Genomic DNA, 11,017 nt, shown 5'->3' on the forward strand with positions numbered 1-11,017 from the left:
ATATATGATATATATATATAATTATAGATATATGATATTGATGTTGCTGGGAGATACTAGGTAGGCTTGATAGATGGTAATTTAAACTTCCTGTAACACCCCTGGTACTTATTGAAATTCTTCTCTGGAAAGAATGTGAAGAAACAACTTCTTGGAAGTGGTTGTTTTTTTTTTTTTTAATAAAAAATGTAGTTTTAAAGATTGTGAGGATTGCACAAGGTAATAGAGGGTCCATTTTGCTTGTTTTGATATCAGTAGCACAAAAGTAGTACAAAAGAGTAAAGCAGTGCAACCAACCCCACTGCCCCAATCCCTGCCCACAGAAAAATAAAACTGAAAAAATATGGCTTATGAAAATGAGTTCTCATTTGTTCCTGTTCTGTAGTTACTACAGAGCCTGTTTCCTAACTGAAAAGTCTTTCCAGTGCCATTCATGATCACTAAAGTGGTAACAAAAAATGCTGTGAATGTTTGGAAATCCTAATGGTGGTGATGCTGGCTGTTTTCTAACTGTTTTTCAGACTGTAGCTAAAATGTTTGGTCACAACTCTAGCAAACTTCCTATAAGGAAATCTGTTTTGTGAGCAAGGAATTATTTTTGTTTTAAATGATGCAAGCAACTCCGTGCACCATAATTTAAGAGATCTTATTTTCCTCGAAGGGATAGATAGACCTTTTGGTAACTTTTTCCTAGTCTTGTTACCAAACAAGATTCAAGTCCCTGTTTTTAGGCAATGAATTTTCAGCAGGGCTTTGGCTTATACTAGAGATTCTCCAAAGGTACTCATTGTAATATGTGGAGGGAGGGATTTTCAGTGTTGGCCTTAGGCATTCAAAGTGAAGGCAGTGGGCTTAACTGCTGGATTCATAATAGATAAGTTAGTACTGAGTACCTTCTGAAATCTAATAATTGCATTGTGATGAGTGATTTGTAATGACTGAAATGCCTTGTTGATTTGTCTGAGTGAAATTTTATTCTATAATATGCCTACTAATCCTAGTTTAGCAAACTGTTTACAGTGTAAGAAAACCTGCTTTTAGTCTGTTTTTCAGGTCATAAAAGTTAAGGTTTGGAAAAGGTATCCTTACACTTCATCTAGTCGGAGGCCATTTCAGAGATGAGCTTAGAGGACAATTGTGAAATTAAAAAGGGTAATTGAATGAATCATATAAACCAGTGTCAGTAAATTAATGGGAACTACTAAGAATGGAAAGGAGAAAGAATTTTGCTGAACTGTAAAGAAGGAGAGTTACAGAAAACCTGAAGAAACCATAGCTAATTAGTGTGTATTTAGAGGTGGCAAGTTCAACAGTAAATTGAACAAAGATGACGTAATCAAGTATATGTAGTGATGTGTTTAGCACAGTATACAGAGATCTTCAAAACATTGGAACTGATTCAGTTTTTTTTTATACTGACTCTGTATTCAAATGCATACCACTGTTAGTAAATACACTGCGTCTTTTGTAGACGGTGGACATTCACAAAGAGAAAGTTGCTAGAAGAGAAATTGGTATCTTGACTACAAACAAAAACACCTCAAGAACTCACAAAATCATTGCACCAGCTAACTTGGAGCGACCAGTTCGCTACATCAGGAAACCTATTGATTATACAATTCTAGATGATATTGGACATGGAGTGAAGGTAGGTGATATTGTTAAAACAGCCAAACTGCAAATACATTGTCTTTGTATATTTTCAAAATAACTTCATGCTTTTCATGGTAATATACCAGTTTCTCCTTGCCTGGCCAGTGTGTCTACAAACATTAGAGGAGTCCTGTTCAATTTGCAGTTGCCTCTTCCTTGCCCTCAGTGTTTCTAAACCTTGCAAACCCACTGAATCTTATTTCTGAGGATATTCGGGACTATGAGTCTCCCCTTTTAAGATGCTTTGGAATACCTGTTTGTGTGATGCTGCTATTATTGTTTGGATCAGTTGCCAGGGATATACTTGGGGACTGAAAGGCTAATGACCATCACTTTTCTGTCTGAATTAACACCACAAAGTATGATCTAGTTGTAATTGCCACTGGTTTACTTTGAAGCTCACACGAAGAAAGGGTTTGCATAAGAAGTATTATGTTCTCCCTTCTTTCTGTCAGAGTCAGTTATACCCATATCCTGTGATGTGCTTTGTAAAAGTGAGCTCTCTGCAACTTTTGTGCCATATGGGGTTTCAGAATGAGAATATTGCTGCTAAGTTTGAAACCAGCTGGTTCTCCCTTTTAAGACTAGGAAAAAAGGAGGAATTTCAGGACAAAGATCTGACTGAGACACAACTGGTAGATGTTGTATGCAAGTGTTAGATCGGTGTATGCAATAGCAGTAATATCATGTCTGAGATTAGATATATATTTTTTAAAGCACGTCCTGAATGTAAATACAGTCTTGGCAGATGTGAGCTCATTGTTAACTTGTGCTGCCAGGAAAACAAGTACGGAAATGAGAACGCTGACAGTGTTAAAGTTCCAGGAGAAGAAAGGTAAATAACACAAAGTGGTGTCATTTTTTACATGACAAACTAACAAATCTGTGAACTTGCTAAGCAGCAGTAAGGTAAGATGCTTCTTCCAGTCAAAGTACACCAGAATTTCTTTTGTCTGACACCTAACTGCGTTAGATTATCTGTGTTGTTCAATTTGAACTGTCTGCTTGGATAGCAGTTTAAATGGCATTAGGTTGTTTAACCAAACTCTTAGAATTCAAATTCTGAACAGTCTGACTTAAATATCTTTCCCAAGCAGTTTTACTCAAGGCTTCCTCAACATCCTATTTGTTAACAGAAAGTTTTTTTTCCCCATTTCTTACCAAAAGAGTCAACCTCCGTTTGTAACTCTAAACAGATTTAGAAGACAAACGACTCTTTAAACTTGATTCGGAAAACAAAACTAAAGCAAAACCCCCTCGTATTAATAACTGCAGTTTTTACCAGGAAAATATTACCAATCTTGTATTAAAAATCTACTGCCAATTCTTATAAATATTGAATTTATGCAGGTCAGCAGAACTCCTTCTGGATATGGATGGAGCATATTAACCTGTAGGATTACTGTTGCTAATATTTTAATGATCACTTTTGTTTTAATGACACTGTTTTAGAACTCATTAAAGAATAGTTTTTAATTGCTCTGCAGCACAATCTTACTTAGCGCTGGCTCTAAACCATTATAATTGGTATCCCACTTACTTCAATGTATCAGAATCACACTGTGATGCAATGAATTACGTTCTAAAAGAACATAGTTCATGAAATGGATGATGTCTTAAATCTGTATATGCATCCATTTGTTATGCTTGTGATCTGCTTGAAACATCTTACAAATTATATTTACAATGTACTATATTTATCTAGAAAATGAAAAAGTATTGTGTACTTGTGAAACAATAAGCAGAGTACTTGAAATCATGCTGTCCGTAAGATCCGTAGATGTGTTCCAATAAGGTTAATCCTGTATTCAGCACAGAAGAAGGAACTCTCTTGCTGATAGGGAGATAGTGGCCAGTTGTGCTTATGAACTTGCTGGTTTTGTTCTCCTTGAGTAACTACAGCTTAGTTTACTAGATCTCTGACTGGAGAACAAAGAGGAAAAAAGAAAAGTGGTAGGAGCATAAAATTTGCCTGTTTATAGCTCTTTATTGTTTGAGCTGTGGCATTTTTCCCTTACAATGAGTACTAAGAAAGTGTTATTGCATAAGCAGCATTAAAGTTCTAGTTAGCATCAAGGTGCATCAGTCTGCATCCTTTGTCGTTTCTGCCTTTTCTGCTAAAGGGCTTCCCCTCTAGGACCCAGAATTATGCATTGTCAGGACAGTCAAAGAGCTAATGCATCAGGCATTCATTGCAACCCTTGAAACAGATAGCAAACTGGACAGCGAATGATACAGGTGATAAAGGGAGTATCCTTGGCTGAGAAATGCAGTATGCCATGTTGAGAGAGGTAGTATAGGCACTTGAGCACCTACCCCTTCCATTCAGAAATTTGGAGCATCACTGAATACCATCTTCGAGAAAAGGTGCTCTACGATATGGTTTCTTAATAGATGAGAGAGAATTTAAGTGCCAGCAGTCCTTCCTCATCTTCCCTTCCTAAAGCTGCAAGAATCTAAAGAACCTTTTGTATGAAAGAGACTTGCTTTCAAATTTTTTCAATGTTTCTTGAGTTATAAAGTCTTCCAGTCTGTTTGTCCTTCCAAAGAGTTCTTTAGCCAAGAGAATGAAAAAATGAAAGCCTGATCCATTTGAAAAGTGGTTTGTATTAAGGCACTGTAATTATCAGGCAGTGCTGCTGTGGAAAAGGTCTCTGCTCATGGACCCTCTAATGCAACTGGCCACTCTGGCCAGTACAGGGGGGACCTGGTTTTCCAGTGTAGCTGTATGAATAAGAGACCATTTTGGTTAACAGATTTGTGCAACTTTAAACTCAAACTCAGGAGATTTTCTACTAAATCAGATTGTTTCTTTTTTAATACGTTAGGATCTCTTTATGGCCTAAATAGATGAAACAGAGTAGTCACTCTGGATGCTTCAGTGTTGAGATTCTTGATATTTACTGTTCAGTGCTACAAAAAGTGTAAGAAATGTAACAACATGTTTAGATTAGCTGAACTGAAGACAGATCAAACAATATTAAAATAGAAAGACTAGTCTTTTTGAAAAAAAAATATATTATGGGGAAAGAAGATACCTTGTATTGTGCCAGAAAGATGTAGTACTTAACATCAAAAAGCTAGCACTTAGGCTTTAAAATAAGATTTCCCTGTTGGTTAATGGCTTAATATATAGTTTAGAAAATACTGCTGTGTGGTGCAGTATCCATATAGAGTGCTGTATTTCTTACAAGACATAATGATTTGCGCTTTATCTTTGTTCAAGAGGTATCACATGGCATCAGGTTAGGAGTTAACTAACAGCATTGTCTAGGAAAGAACACATATTAGCTTAATATTCTAGAGGCTTTCATTTCAGCAAATTGTAAATGTGCTAATGCATGCAACAGTTTAAATAAGGCTATTTGGCAGCTCAAATAAATTCATCTCTGAAGTTAATACATCTAGATCTCATGTTCCATTCTGAAAGAAGCTGACGTTTTGTTAGCACTGTAAGAACTTGAGTAGACAATGTACACAAGCATTTGAGCATTAATTTTAAGGTGTTAATATAAAGGCTTTGTGATCAATGTATATTGAAATTTTCAGCTTGAAAATCTTTTGTTCATGACACATTCTGCTTTAACCACTCTTTCTATGATCTACTGATACATTATTTTGTTAATGCTGAATGCTTAACTTTTTTCTTTCTTTTTCCTTTCTCTTCATATCCTGAAGTTCCAACTAACCTTTCAATGCTTTTTTTCCTTACCTCTTTTATTTGCTCCATTTATGCATTAAGTGGTTGCTTAGATTTAAGGTAAGAAACCCCAGGGCTGGATTTCCATTCTTATTCTTTTGAGACTATTACACAAGGGGAGATGATTAACATGAATGTTACTGATTGTTTAAAAGAACGCCAGCTCTCCCTCCTGTGTATCAGACCTTTCGTTGAGTGATTTCATTGCAGATAAACAGTTTATGATACAAATTTATGTATTTATATAAGGCAACTAACACAGTTAATTTAAAAATCTTTGTGGCAAAACATTGACTGCCTTCAGCATATCTACCAGGTCATTTACAAGGAAGGAATGTTGTGCTAACCTTGTCTAGACAAAAAGATACAGTGAATAGATAGCAACTGAATATGAGCCTCCTCCTGTGTAATATTCTTTTTATCCTATATACGGTGTAAGTTATGATTTGATTTGGATCAGTGTTTCAGTGTGAGATTGCTCAGATAATGGGCTCCAAAGGTGTGTAACATATTCAAATCTGCATTATTTTTTTAAAGTTGCAGTATCCTTATTTTTATTTTTTTTTTTCAGAAACTGCTAGCACTATTTAAATACTGAGAGGCATTTATGTGGAAACTTTCACAAATATGATAACTGTGAAATATATAACGACCCTTAAACAAGAAGCTAAGTGGTTTATTTAGTCGAATACTAAGTGGATAGTGCATCAAAGAACTCAGACTGAAGTATGTCAAATCCTCAAGGATCTTAAAGAGGTTGAAATTTTAGTAGCTTTAGTGGCTGGGGGAGGAGGCACAAAATTTAGGGGCTGAAGATTTAGCCATAAAAAGCATCAAATCAATTAGACAAGTAGCTAAGTAAAGTTACATGATATGGCGTTGGAGTTCGTAGCACATTAATAGATAGGTTATAGCTGTTATTAAATATTGTGGTATCATCCTTCTCTGGAAGTGCAACTGCTTCAGTGGTTTGGGGAAGAGGTAATGAAAATTTTATAGTAGCAGCTGCCACAGTTTTAAAGAGGGAACTGAATTTTAGAACATAGAATACCAATACATAGCATGAGTATATTAATTCAATTAAGTTCCAAGTTGATGGGAAATGTCTTTCATGACTAAGTATTTTCAATGACTGGAAAAAGCCTAAAGAAAATCCTGCACGTTCCTGAACAGGTTGCCTGTAAACCCAGGTATTACTGTAGATATCCCAATGACGTCCCTATGAAATTGGCCAGATGGTGAGGTATTTAAGTGGATGTAGCACATCTGATCACAATGGAAAATGTTTAATATATTACAGATTTCTCACATGTCATTTGAAATTTATTTTTGCATGAGTGTGTGAGGTACAGTATTTCAAGTCACATGCTGTTTAAATGAATTTTATTTAAGAATTCAAAAATATATCTCTCTAGCCCTTTGTCTGTCCACACAAAATGGATGCTTCTGATGCGGAATATGTCTTATTCTGGGTGGAGTTCATATTGGATGATGGTTTTCTCAGTGATCTTAAAAAACAATTTGCAAACTCAGTTTTCTTTGTTGCTTTCTGCAGTTGCAGTTATAAACAAGTAATGACTGCCCTAAAATAAAATTTAAAATTGTATAATTATAGATTATGTGTGAACTGCCATATCTATGTATCATCTGCAGTGGTGGTAAGAGTTCCTATAGCTTTTCAGATATTTTTACTTTTAGATTTGAAATGAGAAGAACATTTTTTGTTATAACTCCAGTTAAAATATTTGTTTTTACTAGAGTGAACCTGATCACAGTGGACTTAAGTTAGTCACTGTGCATCAGCCTGAAAGAATAAAAAAGAAGGCTACTAACCCTAGTTCTATGTGAATAATAATTTTATTTCACTTACAAGATACTGGATATGAAGTGTTTATCCTGCATTTATTTGTCATGGCTGCAAAGAAACCTAGTCTTAGCTAGCAGTGACAGTATTAAACTGACTGATTGTAGCTAACTGTGTGTGTGTCTGGGTAGCTTTAAATTTAAATTTTAAACCTATTTTGAATCCCAGCTGCGAGTTAAAGGAGTATCTGTAGCATCTCCTGTCAGCAAATCAATTGAAAATGCCATTGTTTAAGCCCTTTTGTATTTACCAGACTTGGTTCTTCAATTACTTCACTTAGATGGATGTGGTAAAAACAAGTAAACTCACTTGCTGAAGCTTCTGCTTGTGGTCATTTGCCAAGATAGGGTTGAAATTTAGACATTTCACTTCCATATCAACTGGTTAATCAACTGACAAACATATGGTTTAGTTAGACATGCAGAGTAAGTATTTGAGTGGCTGAGCACAGCCTGAAAAGGAATTTACTCTGAGGTAGCAGATGATGGGCCAAAAAATCTGTTCATCTTCTCTAGCATTAACAAGATGAAGCAAGGTTTGGAAAGGTAGTGTTCATTCAGCCTTAAGTTAGTTTTGCTGGAGTCAGGTATAAAATTGTTCAAGAAGGTTGGGTAGATACTTGAAGTTTCTGAACATGATCCATGAAACATCACTTTTTCTTATTAGATTTTGGGCAAAAGATGATTCTTTTGACAACCTGGAAGCTCTAGGAAATCCAATTTGACCACCTGAAATTTGTTTCTGGGCTGAGTCCATCTTTGGCTTTAGAAAGCAGCTCCTCCAGAGGTTTGATTGTGTGGAATGCCTGGTATTCAGGATGTTGGGGAGAAAACCCCCACTTTATTTTGGTAATTGAACTGACAATGAAATGGTCTTCAGAAGAGTAAAAATATGGATTGAAGTCTTAGTTGCAGGTAAGTGCCTTACAGTCGCATAAATAAGTGCTTTGGTGCAAATAGTTTTTGCACATCTGATTGCCAGCTCTGGTGTCTGAGCAACTATGTATTTTTGCACTTCTTGTTCAGTGAATATTTTCACTCATGAAAACATTCCCAAGAATTGAATTGAATCAACTGCAGAATTTCTCAGGTTTAACCAGTTCATTTCACTACAAATTTGTTATACAGTGGAGTGCTAAAGAATCTTAATCTGTTAAATGTTTATAAAAATGTAACTATGAAGGAAACTCAGTCATACATAGGACCATAAGAAGGTGATTTAATCACTGGGATCTGTGGAAAACTTGTTGCAAAAAAAAAAAAGGACAAATAAGTCTTAATTATTCAAAAAATTAAACTTAAAATTGTCATTTTCTAAGAGCTCTAGTCAGTCCTGTATCATGTCTTGAAGTCATCAGATGTGACCTTTCTAAAACTGACACTAGCTCAATATAGATAATATTGGTTGAAATACTGTTGTACTTTTTTAAACAGAATGGTCCATAGTGGTCCATTTCTTTGCAATTAATTTTGCAGCTGTTACTGTGGAGCTGGATCTCAGAGCACCCTCCATGGCGTGTTACTTACCAAGGATCTGCTTATTTTAAGTAGTTTATGCAGTTTTTTCCTCAGCAAAGGTTCAAATTCCAGCTCCAGTGCTGACAGTTACAGCTTTGGTAGATGTTTTCTTTTGTAGTGCAGGTGCTTGCTAATTCCCGTATAAAAAGTTTCTGCAAGGTATCTAGTAAAAGAATAGCTTATCCAAGGTCTTACTAGAATTAATTTGGTGTTCCTCTGTGTAATTTCAGTTGGTAATATTTTCTACTTTTTTGCTTCCATGGGAAGAGGCAAAAAAAAAATTGGAAAAATCTCTGAATGCATTTTGTATAGATGCTGTGGACTGCTTGACTGTTAACAGGGTTTTCTTCCTTCTTTTAGAACAGTCACCTGTTTTTTTTCTGAGCTTTGTGCCCAAATCATTACTGCCTACCTTATTTTTTTATTTTTTTATTTTTATTTTTTCTTAGCAGGGCCATTAGCTGTTTTGGCAGTTGTGAGCAAAGGCAGAGATACCCCTTTGTGTTTCTGGTTGCAAGCTCTGTTTTGCCACACAGTTTCCTGAAAGAATTTGCAAGCTATTAATTAAAAACCAACTGTTGATCTGTGGGGTCCTGCAGTCAAACCAACCACCAATGGACAGACACGTTCCTCTGCTATCACCCTCCAGTTAAACCAGTTGCGTCTGGATGGTTCCAGCTGTGCAGAGCTAGGGGAACTGTCATCAGAAGCAGTGCAACTTCTGGCAACTTCCAACTTAATCCAGAAAATTTGTTTTTGAAACTTGTCAGCAAAGGCAAATGTGACCTTGAGTTCTAGTGGTTGGTTCCGATTTTAGAAGTTTGTAAGAAGGATGTGCGTGGATGAGGATTTGTGTATGGAAACACTCTTTGCAGCCATGTGTGCAAAATGTAAAAGGCAATAGAGTAAAGTTTTGCAAGAAGGGGGCATTAATGGCTTCCCTGTTTTTTCTTTTTCTTTCTTTCTTTTTTTTTCCTCCTAGTAGAAGTCATCGTAGAAGGGGACAGTTGGAAGTGTTACAAATTTTGTGTCTCAACAGAGGTTGCAACTAGTTGAGTTCTACATTTTCTTTCTCCCCCCCCCCCCCCCCTTTCCTCAAGGCAGTCTGTAACCTTTTTTAGTGTCTTGCGTGATATTCTTTCCACAGATCTGCCCATTTTGATCAGAACTGTTGGAATAATTTTATATTCTTTGCTCTTCTGTGATTATTTGGCCATAAGTGAAAGAAGTTACTCAGATAAGGTTGTAGAACTTACAGTAGCTAATCTTAAAGCCATCTGTCCTGTCAGATTTGAAGACAGCCCTGCAAACTTTGATTACTTGCTCTTTCAACATTTCAATTTCAATGTTGAAAAGTCATTTCAAAAAGCCTGAAACTAAGCTCACACTCAGTGCACTTCCCCATCTTTCAGTGTAGTCCTTCTTAAGAACAGTTGCTTTGTGACTAAAGTTTCTTGGCTAACAAAGGATCACTTTTTCTTTGGCCAGATTTTCTAAAGCTCTCTTCCCATCCTATGTCAAGGATTCACAGTGTTTAATAAAAGTGACTAGTAGTCACTGGAGTTCTGCTTAGTCAGGGAAATATTCCACTTCTTAGTGTATGCTGAGTGATGTGACTGCATCCTCCACCCTTGTTGCCCTTTCTTTCCATGTAGCTCTAGCCCAGTGGAAGTCTAAAACTTCATTTTTGTTCCTGCAGTGATTGTGTACAAATAATAAGATCCTTTATGATTAAATATGTGGAATTTTATGGTAACTGTAGAGGGATAGTTAGCGGTTTCATAATCTGGTAAGAAACAATAGTATAGACAGTTAAAACACCTAAATGGCCTGAATGAATTCAAGGGTACACAGGTTGGTTTGAGTTTCATGTCAGCTCAAGACATCCAAAACCGCTGCCCACTAGGCTTAGTGGTCTATTCGAAATACAGAAAGTGACAATGCAGCAAGTGTTTAATTAAGGTCGGTTTTTTTGTGTGTGATTTTTTTGGACAACTCAGGTAGGTGGGTGAAACAGGCATCTTTAATGAAAGAGGAAATACAGGGGGTGCTGCAACTTTAAAAAAAAAAACCAACCAAACAAAAAAACAAACAGATTTTGTGCTATTTCTTGATGTTCCGTGTATAGAATAAAATATACTTCATTTTACACTTTCCTTCTCCCTTCAAGTAGTTGTAGTTCAGTGCTTACCTTGTCCCTCACTTGAATTAACTTTAGATTTCTTGTTGCGTAGAGTTGGCTTAAAGGACTTCATAATGCTGTACAAAAGAATTTTGTCTTAA

At 36.1% G+C, this 11,017-nt stretch overlaps 1 protein-coding gene across 1 annotated transcript in view; it reads left to right on the forward strand.

Annotated features, from left to right (window-relative positions):
- The first annotated feature begins 1,477 nt into the window (after window positions 1-1,477).
- Window positions 1,478-11,017, forward strand: part of ABI2 (abl-interactor 2) — a 29,780-nt gene continuing 20,240 nt past the window's right edge. The window contains exons 1-2 of the mRNA XM_010188321.1: window positions 1,478-1,648; window positions 5,396-5,413. The gene's annotated coding sequence lies outside the window, so the exon portion shown is untranslated. The remainder of the gene's footprint in view (window positions 1,649-5,395; window positions 5,414-11,017) is intronic.

Source organism: Mesitornis unicolor, unplaced genomic scaffold (assembly GCF_000695765.1).
Source record: "Mesitornis unicolor isolate BGI_N332 unplaced genomic scaffold, ASM69576v1 scaffold20767, whole genome shotgun sequence".
In the NCBI taxonomy this organism is placed as follows: Eukaryota; Metazoa; Chordata; class Aves; order Mesitornithiformes; family Mesitornithidae; genus Mesitornis; species Mesitornis unicolor.